Source organism: Sphaerodactylus townsendi, linkage group LG11 (assembly GCF_021028975.2).
Source record: "Sphaerodactylus townsendi isolate TG3544 linkage group LG11, MPM_Stown_v2.3, whole genome shotgun sequence".
Lineage (NCBI taxonomy): Eukaryota > Metazoa > Chordata > Lepidosauria > Squamata > Sphaerodactylidae > Sphaerodactylus > Sphaerodactylus townsendi.
The window spans coordinates 45,399,036-45,406,274 of record NC_059435.1 but is presented as its reverse complement, the minus strand read 5'-3'; the positions used below and the strand labels follow the sequence as shown (position 1 = coordinate 45,406,274).

Below are 7,239 nucleotides of genomic sequence, written 5' to 3'. Positions count from 1 at the left end.
TCACTTACAGTGGTCAATAAAATCTGAAAAAGTAATTAGTGTTGTCCATTTAAAAAAGATGTTTGATGCATTGTAACTCTAGGAAAGGATAGCTTCATGGCAGACATAACTAACAAAGCAACTGTACAGCTTAAGTTTAAAGTTTCACTGGCAAGCTGACTGGAACATCTGCTGTGAACTATGACCATCATGCAAGTGCTCTTGAAATACATGAGTTTAGGATCACTTTAATAGGTTGGATTCCATCAGCCTTTTCCCCTGAATCTCACCTAATTCCTCTTCTCGCTACAGCTCTCATCCCACATGGTTTTTGTCCATGCAGCATTTGTGATCCCAAGCATGGTCTTTTGGGCTGTCATAAAGGACAATGCATCTCTTTTCAGTGTCAGAAAATCTGGCTAAATCCAACCCAGTGGCTCCTTTACCTTGAAGGAAGAACTACTTCCTTCAGGAGAAGACTCCAAGCTTAATTGAAAGGAATCAGTGGATCAAATCCACTCATCATAATTGCTTCCCCAATTTTTTTCACTTCGTGTGCATGCTGTTTTAACAGAAAAAATGTACCAATAAAAAATAGTACACATACTTGTATTGTAGCCGATATTTATTTCCGTCATACAGCTTTTCCTGGGAGAGTATTTTTTTTTAAAGAAAAAAGAAAGCATTTTAAGACTCCTGGCAAGCACTGTTTGTAATTTATTTTTAAAAGGGGAAAGTTTTCAGAATAATCGACACACAGGAATTTCGTAGAGCTGGCAACCTTCAACTTGAAGAGGAGACAGGAAGCCTGATGTCTCTGTGCATCCAAAGATAACTGGGAAGCTTCTGAAATTACCCTACATCTCCTATAGAAAGTTCAAACTTTCACCACCTTCAAACCTACAGGCAAACATCCTAAGAAAGCTGGACTTGTGTGAACTTGTGTGATGTCTTGGTAAAAACAAAGTGCAATTATTTTTCTATTTGATCTAACACTTCAGAATTGAGTTCAGACCCAATCTGACCACTTTATTCAAAGTCCGGCCTTACTGGGAGCTGGTTCTGAATCTCAAAAGCTAGCAGACCTGCCAAAACAAATGTTCCAGCAGCAGTATTTTTGCTTGTGTAACACTAGAGCAACAAATTCACACACAATTGCAAGTTGCAACTGTCAACTTGCAGATATGTCATTGCATTTGGGTGGAAGCTGGTGAGCTAATTTGTTGTGAAACATGGGGGCAGCAGACTAATTAACTGTGATTTACAAGAACTAACAACTTTTCATACTGTATTACACAGTGTTGACAAGAGTCTCTGGAAATGATAGATTCTGTAGTCTGTGAAACATCACTAAACTTTAGAGATCCAGAAAAGTTCTCAGATGTGCAAATACAGAAGTAACAGCCTTGATAGACCCTCTTAAGATGATGATCTTATCAGTTTGAAGTGGGAAGGACACAGCACACAGGTCTTGGGGAGAAATTAAACACGGAAATTTCTAAGCAGAGAAAACCTTTTTCTGCCTGAAGCCTTAGTGAGCTGGTGCCAGTCAGAATAGCATATTACTGAGATAGATGGATCAGATGTGTTGGTTGGTTCAGTGTAAGGTATCTTCCTAAGATCATGAGAAACAACCAAACTGCGGTTCATGTAATGTTGCTGACCTCCAGGTGAAGAGGTAGCTTTTTATAGACCCCTTTTTCTCTACCTTATAGCTCCAGGGGGGGTGGTAAAAGGGCTTGAGCAAAGGAGAACCGCCTTGCACTGGCATGTTTACCCTCCCCAGGGCACCTAACCCAGCAGAAGAAGCAGATGCTCCAGCAGCTCCCCCCGGCCCCACCATCGCAAAACCTGAAAATCCGGGCCGTTGTAGAGCTACACTGGCATACCAACAGGACACTAGTGGGGGAGTTGGGGTTGTTCCTGGGGGTGGAGCTGACATTAATCGGCTCCCACTCAGGGTTTAGGGCCGGAAGTGCAGTGCCTTGAACTTACACAACTTACTTACACTACAGGAAGCCCTATGGAGGGCTTTCCAGCGGCCCAGGGGGCTGCTTTTTTGCTCCCCACAGCACCCGAAAGCCCTCTTGGAGGTGACGGGGCAAGGCCACAGCAGCACTACATCCTGCCACCAAAGGCTTTGGATGGGGCTGTTAAGGTGTCTCAATCACATGCCTTTCCTCTCCCCAAAATAGGAGCTGAAAGAGTTAAAAGATCACTGTGACTGGCCCAAGTTCACCTAGCGGGCTTCAGGTGGAGGAGTTGGGAATCAAACCCGATTCTCCAGTTTAAAGTCTATGACTCTTAGGGCGAATTCCCACTGCCTCCTTAGTACGGTTTCGGGCCACTTACTAACATGGTTTCATCGACGTCCTCCCCATGACTTCTGTGGCAGCAACAGTTTCTGACACTCGTTTTACCCATTAATGTGTGTCCCGGCAGAACCTGGATGCAAGTGGGTTGGGCCCCGTTACCACAGTTTACGGCTGTTCCGAGGGGAGGAACAAGGTTTGGAACCTGGAGTTGTTCCCCGCCCCAGAGCGTGACGTGCATTTCGCGCAGCCAATTGATTTGACCCTTGCCCAGTCTACTTCCGGGTTGATGGAACGATCACGTTTCTGAGCATGTGCAATACCAGTGAAGGATCGCCTGTTCACCGATTTAATGGTAAAACTTTCAGAAAATAGTTGCTTTAAAGTAAATGACAAGTATTCATAGTGGTTGCACTTCAGCGTTCGCACAGGTTTTTTAATGGGTAAAAATGGGTAGTGTTTCTGAAGTGGCTAACAGGTCCCGCCCAACTGAACACCGACCAATCAGATTAGGGCAATGAAGCGCGATCACATGGCTGTGGGGATTGCAACGATGCCTGCACCCGCAAGTGTCTGCTGTGTGCTCGCTGTGGTGGGGAGGGAGAAACTGCGATGAGGAGGACACGGATTCGCAAGGAACAGGTTTGGATCCGCTTGCAATTTTCAAGTGGGAATTCGCCCTTAACCTCTATACCACGCTGGCTCTCAGATTGGGACCTGGCAATCTCATTGAATTACAACTGATCACCAGACTACGTAGAGAAAACAGATGCTTTGAAGGATGGATTTTATGGCATCAGAGGCATAGCAAGAAGGGAAAGCGCCCAGTGCACCAATGCGTCCTCCACTCCCGCCACACCTCGGAACACCCCTGCCATGCCATGCCCCCTGCCATGTCCCCACCACACCCAAACGGGGGTGCGCGCCCAGTGCATCGCGCACCCCCCATCCCGCCCCCTTGGAGCTACGCCTCTGTATGGCATTATACCCATATGAGAGTTGCTATGAAGAAGAACCACGCAAGCTGCACTGAAGCATTTAGATGAACAGATACACAGAGTAAATGAATGGGAAGAACAAAAAAAAATAAAAGCTGCAAAATACCTTTTATTATTAAGACCAACATAAATCAACGAAAAGTGTACAAGCTTTCAAATTCTCCAGAATTCTCCAACAAGTTTCTGTTACTAGTGATATCTTTTCAAGTAACACTCAGCGCTTTTATTTCCCCCAAAGTGTAAATTTCATCTGTTGTTGACATGGGCTATTATTTTCCCTTTATAGTATTCCCTAGTTCCAGACTAGTTTTTAAAAATCTTTAAATTTGTTATCTGCAGCTTCAAATTCTTCCAGTGAATCTAAAAATCTGATTATGGATGTGACAATGTATTGTAACTGGAGGGTTGATGTATCGCAGCACACTGTTTTAATACTAATTGCAAGCTTTGCAAACAACTGGCAAAATTTTGCTGAGAAAATGAAAAGTAATTCCTAGGAGAGGATACTATCAGTAGTACATTAATCTAAGCCTCAGCTGTTAATGATTTATGTTAGGATTTCCCCTGATACAGTAAAATATTATTTTAGCAGATACTGTCAGATTTTCTTTGTCTGGATTTGATGAAAAGGGAGCATGAAGAAAAGAACTTACTATTATACTATCTTCTCTCATTGTAGTGTTCTGTGATAACCTTACGCAGTTGCCATGAATACCCACTGAATTCAGTGTGGTTTGCTGCTGATCAGGAAGCATAGCTACAGTTTACTTACTAGAAATAGTCGCACATCAGGGCATTTAAAAATGATTAGCTGTGTGTCCATACGGACACTCAAAAGTGTATGCATTCCCCTCAAGCAGTAAATCAAGAGGGCAAAAGGGCTACAGCTCAGGTCAAAGCTTCTAGGACGCAGGTGGCATATTTCACATTTACACACACAACCCCCAGTGTTTGAGTACTGGACATGTCAAACAACAGGATTTAATAAACAAGTCATACTGGTTGTGCCCCCACTTCAAAATTGTTCTCTGCTCTAACATTACATCACTAATTTGATATGACAAACAGAACAAAATGTTTTTGAAAACAGTGAAGGGGGAAGAGAAAAAATGGCTGAAGGGGAGGTCAGTCAACTGAACGGGGCATGCATACGAGCTAGATGTCTTGGGGTAGTGAAATAAAAACCATTTCAATGTGATCACATGCTCAAGGGAAGTTGGCTTGGTAATGGATTTTTTAAAAAAGCATAGGCTGATTCTGCATGGGCCAAAAACAGCAGTGTGAAAATGGTGTGAAAATGGTGTAAAAGGGTTTAAAACGGTGTAAAAGGGTTTATACTGTTTTCACACCGTTTTCACACCGCTGTTTTTGGCCCATGCAGAATCAGCCATAGTTAAAGTGTTCAGAAAAACATTGGAGGAAAAATGAAGAGAAAATGTTTCAAGAACTCAATGGAGGAAAAAACATGCAAAAAATCAAAGAAAAAACACAGCATTTGGCAGAAAGATACGTTGTAAATTACTTATGTAGAAATGTCAATGGTTAGAACAAGTCATTTCATGTTGCAAACTACTGTATTTACTCCAAAAGAAAACAACCCTGAATGTAAGATGGTCTCCTAAAAATGTTATACACCTTTTTGCTGTTACTGGACATAACTCTAACTTGTATGTGAATGTAAGATGATCTCCAGTCTTTATGACATACCTTGGAAAAAAACCCTTGCCTTTGTATGAACATATCAGTAGTGCACTGGAGGAGGTTTAGGGTTTTATTTTCCAAAGTGGGATTTCAACTCAGTTTCCAAATTCAACTCTTATATACACCTGACAACAACAACATCTAACTTTGTTGATTGCAGAACGTCACAGAATGAATCTTGAAAGATGTGGAGTCTCCTCCAAAAAAGGACAAACAAATAAGAACCCGGTTTCCTACACACCCTCAAATGGGAGTGATGTACTGATTGATGTCCTTTGTTATTTCAGGTCTCGTTACTTTCAGCCCTTGCTTCAAGCCAAGAACACATGGAACAACATTCAAATGTATGATCTGGAAATATACACAGAACTTTCTTCCACCACAGAACCAGTGCACACCTCTTGAAGTAGGTCCTTTTCCCCCAAAAGAAAGGTGACTGGGTACAACTTTCAGGCAGGCATGAAATCTGATAGTTGCGTAAAGACATACCACTGTCTTCAAACTGTCTTCAAACACAAAACTGGGAAATGTAGTTAGATATTTGATATGCCAATTGTCTTTAAGGTTTCTTTTTTCTGATTCTTTTTTCTTTGCTGGTTTCTTCACTAAATCTTGTTTGGAAAACACAATACAGTTGTTTCATTTTGTCCCCTGCCTTGGTTTTAGTTTATCTGTCTCCCAAATAAACAAATATGCTTAACATTTACAATTTATTGCTCCAAAAAGCAGTGATGACCCCTGGGTAAGACACCATTAAATCAGTGTTAGACAAATTGATGGAGGGATAGCCAATGAATTGAGAAAAGGATTTGGTAGTATTCCCCACCTTTTTCTCCTGCAAAATGACTCGAGGCAGTTTACAAGCTCCTTTCTCTTCCTCTCTCCACAAGACACCTTGTAAGATAGATGGGGCTGAGAGAGTTCAACTAGCACATCATCACCCAATAGAAATGCAAGAATGCAGAAGCAAATCTGGTTCACCAGCAGGTAACACTCTGCCGTTCATGTGGAGGAATGGGGAAATCAAACCTGTTTCTCCAGATTAGAGTCTGCCTGCTCTTAACCACTACACCACACTGGCTCTCCTATTAGCCATGAATGCTTCCGAGGTGACAGCTTGGTTATAATTTGACTACATACAGGAGAATGAAAAATGCAGAGAGAGACTTTGATTGTGTGTTCCTGCATTGCAGGGGGTTGGACTTGATGGCCCTTGTGGTCTCTTCCAACTCTATGATTCTATGGCGGCAGAGAGATCAGCACCATTTCAAACCTGCAATTGGAAAAGCACACGCGGGAATGTGCTCAAAACAGCAAACAGAAAACAAGCGCACCAAGACCGGAAGGACCTTCCCCGTGACGCCAGCTTTCCATTTGCACGTAGATTTTCATACAAGCACTGGAAACTGGCCTACGCCTCTGTTTCTACCCCTTTCATTGGCCTGCACATATGAACAGGCGACAAGAACAAATGGCTGCGGCAGCCCTCCCCCTCCCCCTTTCGCCGGTTGTGGCTCACTGAGGCAACGCAAATGATGGAAAGGCGGAGCTCTTTGCTCGAGCGGCTGAACTCCTCTCCCGCTGCCGGCCGTGCTCAGGTCCTCTCCGATTAAGGCAGCGCAGCATCCCACAGGGCGGGCTCCGCCTCGCATGGCTGCGAACTCTCTCACCTGGGCAGGCCGGGCAACCTGGTTCATGTCGCGGGAGGTGGTCTCGTTGGCAACCGCGGCGGCGTAAACAATGCAGTGCACGCGGAAGGCGCTTGCTTGCTTCTGGGGCTCACGTAGCTGCTCTTGCTCGCGGCTGGTTGTCTCCTTAGTGGAAGAAGGGAAGAGCGTTTCCCGGGGGGCCGAAGGGGAGAAACCTAGACTGCGTGTGCCTTTGGCACCAGATGGAGTCGGGCGTTTTTTTTGTGCTTGGGCGCGACGGTATGAGTCGGAGAGATAATAGGTGCAAGCCCCGCTCGCCGGCCCGCCCATTTTACCGCCTCAGCAGGTGTGTGTGGGGAGGGAGGTTAATTCCATAGCTCTTGATGAGGGACGTGACTCCTCGCAGATAGTGGGTTGGTGGCATTCCCTGCAAAAGGGAGAAGCGTCTTCTGGTAGGCTGTGAAGTATTTGTAACCATTGGTGTCAATGAGCCTGCCAATATATATGCCTAGTGTAGTGTAGTGTAGTGTAGTGCGGGATAAAACAGGAGCCAAGACACTTTAAAAGGTGTTTTGTTTTTTTAATAGCCTGCCTTCTTGC

General features: G+C 44.1%; 1 long non-coding RNA gene across 1 annotated transcript; it reads right to left on the bottom strand.

The window, feature by feature from the left end:
* Positions 1 to 5,602: 5,602 nt before the first annotated feature.
* On the bottom strand, positions 5,603 to 7,003 carry LOC125441022. The gene is made up of 2 exons (XR_007245777.1): positions 6,661 to 7,003; positions 5,603 to 6,263 (listed from the first exon to the last, which is right to left on the bottom strand). It is a non-coding gene; the product is annotated as an uncharacterized LOC125441022 (long non-coding RNA).
* Between the last annotated feature and the right edge of the window lie 236 nt (positions 7,004 to 7,239).